Raw genomic sequence first — 12,470 nt, 5'->3', positions numbered from 1 at the left:
AGCCCCCCCTTACTACAGCACTGGAGGGAGGGGGAGGCTACTGTACATAGTATGCTGCACCTACATATGCAAAATGCAGTGTGTATGTACGTGCATATTCTATCTATAATATATGGTATCCCAATGTATCATATATATATATATATATATATATATATATATATATATATATATATATATATATATATATATATATATATATATATATATATATAACAAGTACTCCTTGACAAATATATATTTAATCATAGTACATGATAATTAGTTCTAAATAATTTCCAAGCATGTACTATTGCTTTTAATTGGCTAAAATACTAATTTGGTGTTGTTTATATAGGATTTTTCATTTTCTAAAACTCTAAATTTTTTATTCTTGGTTAAATATATCAAGCCTGCCTACCACCTGGAACCATCAGAAGTACCGCTTGGGGTTCGCGTACCACATTTTGAGAACCTAGGTTGTAGACAACAGTTATGTCACCAGCAATTTTTTGAGCGTCGAGCGATCGTTGTCGCTATCTTGCGACGTGGGTACAGGCTCACAATTACGCAAACGACTTTTGGTGACCTGTGGTGAGACAGTGACCGCTTGGTGGATCAGATCTTTAAGATCCCCGAAGACTCCCGCACAAAGTACCACAATCGCTTAAACTCCGCCGGCAGGAAGATGGATCGGGGAACGCTCGTCATTGGGGGGTGTCACTGTGACCCATCTTCCTGCGTTGTTAGGTGAGTATTTAGCTTCAGGCTCCTTGCACACTATGTCCGTTGTGTTGCAATACTGTAGAAAAAGTTGCATTGCATGTTAGACATGCTATGGGACACATTATGACACCTACAGTGAAGCATATAGTACCATTGAAAATATGCTTCACTGCCACTGTAAATATGCACATTACCTGTAAATGCACTGCATGCAGCATATTATCCCAATGGAACCCGCCGCGACACAAAGCAGACAGTGCGCTGGCTCCATAGGAATAGAATTGAATCATGTGATGCGCTAATATTGTGCATTGCGGTGGATCGCATCGCATATAGGGTAGGAACACACTAGGCAGAATTGTATATGTGTTCTCCACTATGTGCTATGGAAAACGCATACGCGATGCTGCCTAGTGTGTTCCTAACCATAGTGTGCAAGGTGCCTAAGGGTCTGATCACATTAGGGAGCTTATTAACAAAACACTGGTAAAATAAATGTGCTCTGCAATTTTACTGATATGTACATCACTGACACAGCACACATTGTGCAATGCAATGGCAATTTTACCCCAGCAAAACCCTGATGAGGTCTCCCTTAGGCCCCATTCACACTTAAAAGCGGGAGTGATTTTTCCGCTTTTTAACACTGAAAAATCATGGGACACTGTAGCGATTTTTCCACGATTGCGATTAGCGCTTCTATAGCACTGAAAAGCGATCGCCGGGAAATCGCCTGAAAATGGTGCAGGCTACACGTTTGCATTTGGCGATGTGTGTTAATCGCCGGCGATTAACGCAAATCGCCTAAGTGAGAACGGGTCCATAGGGTATCATTGCACTAGCACTTGAGCGTTTTGCCGAAATAGCCGCCAAAACGCTCTAGTGTGAATGGGACCTTACACTCACTCCCCCCCATTGCCATAGGGCCTATCTACCAGGAGTGACATAGCAAGTGTGGTCACCAAGGGTGTTTTCATAACAAGTGTGGATGCAACAACACCAGCTGTGGAGGAGTGGCCTCTGTATGGGAGGGAGGGTAAGAAAGTGGGGCCTCCATGGCCCTGTGCCTTCCTGCAGCTGCAGGATCTGGTGCCCCAGTAGTTATGCCTCTGGTCTCCATGGAGTTTAACCTCAAAACATGGCAGACACTACTGCTCATTTACCGAATTTGCTATACATACATGATGTTATCTGACCATCTTTTGAAAGAATGTGCCCTCACAGACCATGTTTTTTGAATGGTATATATTATTGGGTGCAGCAGGTGTTGAATGCAGGACTAACTCTCTAACTGAAGTAGTTACAGAGGTGCCAGCAGAATAAAAATTAGTAGTCTATTAAAACCAAATAAAAAATTGGGGGACCGGGGTGGATCCGTCTCCCCAATATATATGACACAACCACCATATATGGCATCCAGAAAAATATATATTTAATCAGTACACCACATAAAATAATTCAACGCATTTCGTGGGTCCCAAGCCCGCTTCCTCAGGCAAATACAAGAGCAGGAGTAACTCCAAGGTTGTGCAGATAGGTGCAGTGCCTCTGTCACCTTAAATCAACAATAATACACTATTGGGGGCACTCAGTTGTTCTTTCTTTTTGTCTTTATAACTCTCTAACTGGTTCATGTCAGCGTGTCTGGACGAGCAAAATCATGCATACACAAGCTGGATGGAACTAGACCAAAGCGGCTGTTTGTTGGATATGTACAGGTATCCATCCCAGAGACAGTAACTCCCGAGCACATTGCTTCCCTCCTTACCCATCCCACCAGGAGTTGCTCCATCCTTCCCCATAGAAACAGAGGTGTCGCTCTGTTATAGCAGAGCCAGGCGTCTGTACAGTGCTCGTCCCCTTTATTGCTTGAGGGATTAGGGCTCAAACCCATCGGGTGACAACTATTGTGCGTGTGCTTTAGGGCTTATTTCCACTCGGATGCCGCATCCATTTGCAGACACGGTACCCGTGTAGTTGCGAAGACACAGTCAAATCACTATCACCCTATGGGGATTTGGATGCGTGCTGCGATAAACTGCAGCATTCTGTCCGAATCACACTAGCATGCTATTCACACGGCAAGCATATTGACAGAATAGGCAGCGTTTCCTCATCCAACTCGCATGTGGGTAAACGCTGCGTATCCTGCCCTAGTGGAAACCCATTGTCTCGCTCAAATGCATTTCTGCAAATGTACAGAAAATCATATGGCAGCTTTCGGCATGCAGTATACACACTGCGTGCATTGCGCCGGTGGTGTGTATACCGCTAATGGAAGAGCAGGGGGTCCCAAAGACATATGGGCACCGCGTGGTGAGCGACACAGGACAGGCATGTATAATGTATAAATGCACATGTGGGGGGTACACTTATACCATACCTCCCAACTTTTTGAGATGAGAAAACGGGACACTTAAGCCACGCCCCTTCCACACCCCCGTCACACTCCTAGTCACGCATACCATAAAGATTTTATAAGCCAAAAAATGATTTTGTACGGCAGCTGCGCAATGTGAAATGCTGGCCGCGTAATTCCTGCCTCTGGATGGGACCCCCCCAGGCCATTGCCCCCTTCTGATTTGCTACCAGAGTGTGCGCAGCGGAGCGGGCAGTTATCTCTTACCCCCCATTAACGTGCGATATACATTAATGGGGGGTAAGAGATAACTGCCCGCTCTGCTGCGCACACTCTGGTAGCAAATCTGAAGGGGGCAATGGCCTGGGGGGGTCCTATCCAGTGGCAGGAATTACGCGGCCAGCATTTCGCATTGCTTGGCTGCCGTATAAAATCATTTTTTGCCCCTGCTCTGCTCACTGCCCAGCCACCGGGATAAAAGGCCCCCCCCCAGCGGGATAGCGGGAGAGCCCCCCCAAACCGGGACAGTGCCACCAAATCCGGGACGGTTGGGGGGCATGCTTATACACAGGAGGAAAAGCGCCGGAGGTTTGGTTGTGTTCATCGCTAGGCCCGATATTGCTCGCCATTACCACCACGCACCCGATCGACCACAACAGCCCGACATCTTACAGCATGTTTAATCGATACATGTGACCAATTTCGACCCGATAATAATTATCGAATCAGATGGTTGATCGGTTGCAAAGTCGAGAAATTTATGGACACCTTAAAGGGACACTGTAGGGGGGTCGGGGGAAAATGAGTTGAACTTACCCGGAGCTTCTAATGGTCCCCCACAGACATCCTGTGCCTGCACAGCCACTCCCCAATGCTCCGGCCCCGCCTCAGGTTCACTTCTGGAATTTCAGACTTTAAAGTCTGAAAACCACTGCGCCTGGGTTGCCGTGTTCTCGCTTCCCCTGATGTCACCAGGAGCGCACGGCGCAGACACAGACCATACTTGGCCTGCGTAGTACGCTCTTGGTGACATCAGCGGGAGCGAGGACACGGCAACGCAGGCGCAGTGGTTTTCAGACTTTAAAGTCTGAAATTCTAAAAGTGAACCAGAGGTGGGGCCGGAGCATTGGGGAGTGGCTGCGCAGGCACAGGATGTCTGTGGGGGACCATTAGAAGCCCCGGGTAAGTTCAACTCATTTTCCCCCGACCCCCTACAGTATCCCTTTAAAGGCACACCACACGCCATACTTTAGCAAACAACGGTTCCGTCAGACCCTCCCACTGGGCGGACGTTCTGCTGACAGTAGGAGATGTGTACAGACAGCGTGTACAAACGTCCTACTGTCGGCAGAACGTCCGCCCAGCGGGAGGATCTGACGGACCCGTCGTTTGCTAAATTATGGCGTGTGTACGCGCCTTATGTCGGCAATACATGGTACGTTTGTTCTGCTCGATTATGCCGCCGGATCGATTCCTGCTCGTCCCCGCGAGCGATTCTCTTATCTTCTGCTCGTTTTCCTTATCTTTTTCATTGTCCCGCCCACGGTATCGAGTGCGGAATCGTCCGGCGGGTGATCGGACATGTCGGAAATGATCAATCGAGCCATCGGCACCGTGTATTCCCAGCATTAAGGGTACAGGTTTTGTTTTTTTTCCCCCAGAATGCAAAGGCATGTGACCTGTGCCAGCAAACACTTGAAGAGATATCCTTTTATTTGCTGGAGGAGGCAGTCAGCAGACAGAACCTGAATGTTATCTCCCCAGTCACCTGCTCCTCAGTGTACACACAACTCTCCCAGACTTTCCAAATGAAGCAAGTCCTGTGAAATGTGAGGTCTTCTGCAAGTCAGAAAGTCTACATCACATAATGCTTTTTTGACTTGCAAATCTGCTACTAGAAGACATCAAGTTATCTGCCTTCTTCTATTCACTGTGATCCTTTCACTCCCAAGTTCCCATGATTTGTAAACAAAACAGCCTTTAGCTTGGTGGGATGTGTTTGTTTACATAGCTTTTTTAGCGTCTTCTAGTCACCATACCTTGTTTGGGGTCACTATAGACAGTGGCGTAGCAATAGGGAATCCAGAGGTTGTGACCGTACTGGGGCCCTTGAACCAGAGATGCCCTCCCTCAACCACAGTATTAGCTCTTCAATGGTGCATTGCTGGCATTTATCACTTTTATATATGCTTTAAATAGAAGTAATTATTTACAAACTCTTCCCCTCCTCTGCTTCCACCTTTCATACTGTGGATGTCCTTGGCAGGTTTTGTTGTGCCATGACATGTTATGTATAGAGTGCTTGGGGGGCCCAATGTAAAACTTGCACTGGGGTCCTGATGCATTGGACAAACTGGCTGATATTATTATAACTTTATATTATAAAGTGCCAACATATTCCATGGAGCTGTACAGAGTGCAGGTTGGCTCTACAAATTGGCCTGAGGAAGTGGCCTCATACTCACTAAACATGTTGCATAATACATTTTATTTTTGTGTGAAAATGTCATTATTGAGGTAAGCCATCTCCTTCATTCCATTTTAATTGTATTTAACTTAATTTTATAACTTTATTTTATATACACCCAGGCCTGGATTTACATCACAGGAGCCTGTAGGCACAGATGTCCTGGCACCCTAGACTGCACCCTTCATGAACCTACAAACACCCACCAAACTGCACCACAAGTGTGCTGGCTGGCCCAGCTGTCACTTCCCCCTTACTTCCCTTGCTCGTCATAGATAGCTACGAGCAAGGGAAGACATAGCAGACACTACTGCAGCCAAATAGATTAGCAGGGCTGCCAGGCAACTGGTATTGTTTAAAAGTAAACAACCAGGGCAGCCTCCATATCACTCTCACTTTAAGTAGCTAGAGGTCCCCCTGGCTGAAGGGAGATCTGGTCAGTAGAATGCCGATAGCAGGGTGAGTAACCTCTCATTTATCATCAGTACTCTGCATAAGGAAGGAGGGCAGAGGTGCTCGGGGTGGGGAGTGAGCCACCCTTCTATCATCAGGCGCCTGTAGGCATGTGCCTACAGTGCCTTATGGTAAATCCAGCCCTATATACACATGGGCGCCTCTTACCCCTTTGATCTACAAAACACACTCGTCTTAAGGGGCCCATACACCTAACAATTTTCCCGCCGATATACAGCCGTTTCGATCACAGTGATCGAAACGGCTGTGAAATCGCCGCGCACACCGCTGACAGAACGATCGATTTCCATCCGAAATCGATCGTTCCCGTCGATTCCCGTCGACCCATGCGTGCGGAAGATTTTTCTCGGTCGCCGGCGGGTCGGGAGTGCGTCGTTAGCGGCGCCCGACGACTGAGGCAATACAGTGGTCTTCTTCTCCGCTTCGGGCTCCAGACCGTTTCTTCTCCGCTTCGGGCTCCAGAGCTACACAGAACTTCCTGTCCCGGCAGGAAGTTTAAACAGTAGAGCTCCCTCTGCTGTTTAAACTTCCCCTGGACAGGAAGTTCAGTAGCCGGAGTGGAGAAGAAGACAGCGGGGACTCGCGCCGGCCGGAACAGGTAATGTATGCGGGGGGGGGGTTCAGCAGCGCCAGTTCCACAGATTGAGATCAGTTTCAGGCTGAAATCGATTCACAATCTGTTTGCAGTAAAGGTGGCCATACAATCCCTCGATGATCAGATTCGATCAGAGAGGGATCTGTCTGTTGGTTGAATCTGAAGGCAAATCGACCAGTGTATGGCCACCTTTATCTACATCGGTCTGAATTTGTAGGTGCATACCTCTCACCCACAGACATCACTCCTACCTGCGACCTGCTGGGAACCTGCCTGGCTGTAACCTGACCTGCAGCATTTGTACCTAGCATCTTAGCTCTGCTTTTAGGGCTACCTGTACATTAGTAGTAACAAAAGAAAGCTGCCTGTACCAGTGGGATGTCATGTTAGACAGTGACAGAAGATGCAAGAGAATGTCATAATAATCTTTATTGTTTTATATGGAGCTTATATTCAGTACACAAAAGAAGACGGACTCCAGCACTCTCCATCAACTTCTTCTTTATTTAGCCACAGTTCAAAGGTACAGCAAGTGCCCCCGTCTTATATTCAGCTTCGTACACATGAGGAGGAAACATCATCTGAAAAGAACAATGAATGATTCATCATTCAAATGTTGTTTAAAAATGGAAAGCACAAGCAACAGCTTGAAGGAACAATAAACGAATGATCCACTAAGGTGCTCGGGCAGTTTGAACGACCAACATTACCAGTCACTTTGTCAGATAATCGTTCATCGTCAGCAGTGTATACAGAGCTATGAACGACAAAGTCTACGGCAATTCGCATAGATGCTGCATCGTTTAAAAATCCCGTTGCTTAATGATCGTTTGGCATTTCATTTGCAGTCTTCTGTCGTCATTCACACCACATCGCTTGATATCTTTTGTAAATGATGGGGGAATGATTATTCATTTCACACAACATTTTCTGGGCGTGTGTACATAGCTTAAAGAGGATCTGTAATTTATTAAAAAAAAAAAAAACTCTGGGGGATACTTGTCCACCGAGGGGGAAGCCTCTGGATCCTAATGAGGCTTCCCTCGTCATTGTTTGTCCCTCCGTTGCTTTGCCGAGACCCCCCTCCCTGAATAACGTCGAGGTAAATATTTACCTACCGCGATCCAGCGCAGGCGCACTTGCCGGACTTCATTCGGGTTAAGGCGGAACTTACCGAACCCAATTGATCCGCTCTACTGCGCAGGCGCAAGTCCTTTTGCGCCTGCGCAGTAGAATGGATACGATCAGGCTCGGCTATTTCCGCCTAGCCTGAATGAAGAGCTGCTACTGCGCCTGCGCTGGATCCCGGAGAGGTAAATAAATCCCTCCTTGTCAAGCTTGTCAGGGGAGGATTCGGGGGAGCCAGCGCTGGATTCCCTGAAGCTACAGGGGACATGAAAGTCTCATTGGAGCCCTGAGACTTCCCCCTCCTGAGGTAAGTATCTCCCAGAGGGTTTTTTCTTCTTTACAGAGTCTCTTTAAAGTGTACCCGAGCCGAAGCTTGGATTAAAAATTGCATACTTACCTAAGAAGAGGGAAGCCACTGGATCTTGATGAGGCTTCCCACTGTGTCCTCCAGGCACCCCTTGCTGCTCAAGGACTCCCCAAAGATTACCGACAAGCCCCAAAGATTACTGACAAGGGCTTGTTAGTAATCTGATCAGAGCTGCGCTCCTCTTCATGCACAAGCATGGCCTTACTGCGCCAGTGCAAGTACGGCTGCACCTGTGCAGTTAGTTGGAGACCTGGTGCTACTGTGCAGGAAAGGCCACCTTCATGCCAGAAGAGGTGTGCAGCCCCGATCAGCTGAAGGATCCTGGGCAGTTGCGGAGGACAGGAGAAGAGCATGGGAAGCCTCTGGAGGATCGATAAGTCTGATTTTTTTTCACCAGAGCTAGGCTTGGGTTCGCTTGGTCTGTGGAAAGCAAACTGGCTTGTGGGGGCATCTGATACAATCATTGGTGATCCCTTGCTGTGTGTACAGGTGTCTCTCAATGTTGTTGATGAGGTCATTAGTGATCCAGCATGCCAGATCACTGAATCGCTAATGACTGACTCTAATTGTTTTTGTAGAAGCTTCTTTGAAGTTCATGCAGGAGGCCACCACCTGCTCCACCCCCCACTCCTCTGTCACATGGTAAATCCATGGTGTCTGTACATAGTGTTGGGCGAACATCTAGATGTTCGGGTTCGGGCCGAACAGGCCGAACATGGCCGCGATGTTCGGGTGTTCGACCCGAACTCCGAACATAATGGAAGTCAATGGGGACCCGAACTTTTGTGGTTTGTAAAGCCTCCTTACATGCTACATACCCCAAATTTACAGGGTATGTGCACCTTGGGAGTGGGTACAAGAGGAAAAAAAAATTTAGCAAAAAGAGCTTATAGTTTTTGAGAAAATCGATTTTAAAGTTTCAAAGGGAAAACTGTCTTTTAAATGCGGGAAATGTCTGTTTTCTTTGCACAGGTAACATGCTTTTTGTCGGCATGCAGTCATAAATGTAATACATATAAGAGGTTCCAGGAAAAGGGACCGGTAATGCTAACCCAGCAGCAGCACACGTGATGGAACAGGAGGAGGGTGGCGCAGGAGGAGAAGGCCACGCTTTGAGACACAACAACCCAGGCCTTGCATGAGGACAAGAAGCGTGCGGATAGCATGCTTTGTACCACCATGCAGTCATAAATGTAATAAAGATAAGTGGTTCAATAAACAGGGACCACGCGGCAACGCTAACCCAGCAGCAGCACACGTGATGGAACAGGAGGAGGCGCAGGAGGAGAAGGCCACGCTTTGTGAGACACAACAACCCAGGCCTTGCATGAGGACAAAAAGCGTGCGGATAGCATGCTTTGTACCGCCATGTAGTCATAAATGTAATAAAGATAAGAGGTTCCATAAACAGGGACCGGCAACGGTAACCCAGCAGCAGCAGCAGCAGCAGCAGCACACGTGATGGAACAGGAGGAGGCGCAGGAGGAGAAGGCCACGCTTTGTGAGACACAACAACCCAGGCCTTGCATGAGGACAAAAAGCGTGCGGATATAGCAGCAATGCTTTTTGCCGCCATGCAGTCATAAATGTAATACAGATGAGAGGTTCAATAAACAGGGACCGGAAACGCTAAACCATCCCAGATGTTCATCGGTCATGTTACTTGGTTGGGGTCCAGGAGTGTTGCGTAGTCGTTTCCAATCCAGGATTGATTCATTTTAATTTGAGTCAGACGGTCTGCATTTTCTGTGGAGAGGCGGATATGCCGATCTGTGATGATGCCTCCGGCAGCACTGAAACAGCGTTCCGACATAACGCTGGCTGCCGGGCAAGCCAGCACCTCTATTGCGTACATTGCCAGTTCGTGCCAGGTGTCTAGCTTCATGCCCGGTTTCAGGTCCAGCGGTGCCAGCCACAAATCCGTCTGTTCCTTTATTCCCCTCCAAATTTCCTCCCCTGTGTGCTGCTTATCCCCAAGGCAGATCAGCTTCAGCAACGCTTGCTGACGCATGCCAACAGCTGTGCTGCACTGCTTCCACGATCCTACTGCTGCTGGTGCTGGGTTAGCGTTTCCGGATGAGGTACAGCTTTGAGATGCGTTGGAGGAGAAGGAGTCAGAGAGGTAGGTGCTGCTGTTGTTATCCAGTGGGAGGGACGGCGGTGCAGCTGTTTGCGGCGTGGGCAACACCCGCGCCGTAGCAGGTGAGGAATCACTGCCAGGCTCCACAAGGTTCACCCAGTGCGCGGTAAGGGAGATGTATCGACCCTGGCCGAACGCACTTGTCCAGGTGTCAGTGGTGAGGTGAACCTTGCAGGCAACGGCATTCTTCAAGCTTCGGGTTATTTAGCTGACCACGTGCTCATGCAACTCAGGCACTGCAGAGCGCGCAAAGTGGTAGCGGCTGGGAACCACGTAACGTGGGATGGCCACTGACATCATGCCCTTGAAGCTGTTTGTCTCCACCACTCGATATGGCAGCATTTCGCAGGCCAGAAGCTTGGCTATGCTGGCTGGCTGTTACTGCCACGGCCCGCGGGTCATTTGCTGGCAATTTCCTCTTGTGCTCAAACATCTCAGAGACAGACAACTCAACCGTAGCACTGCACACCGAAGGGCTGTTGGTTGTTGTGTTTGATGAACACTGGGAGACCTCAAGAGCACTAGTCCGGAAAGTGACAGTGTCAGCATCGTCTGATGTTTGTGAATGTTGTGAACCACGCAATGGCTGGGCTACTGCTGCTGCTGAGGCGGGTCTGGTGGTGAGTCTGGTGAACCCAAGGGAGGCAGTGTTGCTGGTGGTACGGTGGTACCCTGTCCTGCCGCGTTTGCCCACAGAGTGGGATGTTTGGATAGAATGTGGCGGCTCATGCTGGTGGTGGAGAGGTTGTTAATACTTTTCCCCCTGCTCAGGCGGGTCTTGCACACCTTGCAAATCGCCATGGTAACATCCTCAGTGCAGTCTTCAAAGAAAGCCCAGACTTTAACTGGCTGAGGACTCGGACCTCGTGCGTGATGTGCTGGTGCTGCTTAACCCACTGCTGGACGCTTGAGAGGTCATCCAAGTAATTATCTGGTCCTGTTCTTTTGGATCTGTGAGGGTTGTTGTCCTGGACAACATGGGCAGTATTGAGTGGGTTTTCTTGGGTGCTCCCCTGTGGCCTGTACGTGAACCGTCAGGGGAAACACCTCTTCCCTTGCCCCTCCCTCTTTCACCGGATTTCTTCCTCATTTCACTTAAAGTACACGCTGACTGGCAGCAGTACAGTGGCAGTACAGAAATGCTATACAGTGGTGGGTGAGCGGTGTACCACTATTGTCAGCAGTGACACAGAGCACAATGCTATACAGTGGCGGGTGAGCGGTGTACTACTGTTCCCAGCAGACACAGAGTGGAAGTAAACACAATGCTATATAGTGTGGCTGAGCCGTGTACACAGAGTGGCATTAAACACAATGCTATATAGTCTGCTATATAGTCACCCCGAACAGGGTGATGTTCTGCAGAACCCGAACAGTGGCAAACACTGTTCGCCCAACACTACTGGGAGGGATCGCAGATTTTAGTACCTAAACACACGATACAACATGTTTTCCGGGGTCGGACTCTGAGGCACATACAGATGGTCCCGATCATCATCCTCATCATACAACTCTTCTCCTGAGTCTGACCCACCCACCACCTCTGCCACCCCAACATCCCCAGACACAGACCCCTCATCGTCCTCAACATTAACTTGGGATGCTGGCCTGAGCCAGACCTCCTCCTCCACATCAGGCCCCATCATCTCCTCAATGGCAGCCCTCATTAATCGCTCTGGCGACGGACTGATGGACACAACGTTCTCCTCCGGGGAGGGCTGCTGCTGACCACTGGCTGCTGGGGTGGATGTTATAGCTTGCGTGGGGCGTTGGCTGTTGCTGTTGTTGGGAGTGCTGCTCACAGCGGAGGTCTCTGGGGAACTCATGTTGAGCTCATATAGTGGTTGACGGTGAGTGGAGTATTACTGATCCCAGCAATATACACACTGACTGGCAGAGTACGCAATGCTATATAGTGTGGCTGAGCGGTGTACACAGAGTGGCAGTAAACACAATGCTATATAGTCTGGCTGAGCGAGCGGTGTACTACTGTTCCCAGCAGAATCAGAGTGGCAGTAAACAATGGTATATAGTCTGGCTGAGCGGTGTACACAGAGTGTCAGTAAACAATGGTATATAGTCTGGCTGAGCGGTGTACACACAATGCTATATAGTCTGCTATATAGTGTCAGTAAACAATGGTATATAGTCTGGCTGAACGAGCGGTGTACTACTGTTCCCAGCAGACACAGAACAGTACACAGAATGCTATATAGTGTGGCTGAACGAGCGGTG

Source organism: Hyperolius riggenbachi, chromosome 5 (genome assembly GCF_040937935.1).
Source record: "Hyperolius riggenbachi isolate aHypRig1 chromosome 5, aHypRig1.pri, whole genome shotgun sequence".
In the NCBI taxonomy this organism is placed as follows: Eukaryota; Metazoa; Chordata; class Amphibia; order Anura; family Hyperoliidae; genus Hyperolius; species Hyperolius riggenbachi.
Note: the sequence above shows the minus strand (reverse complement) of the source record.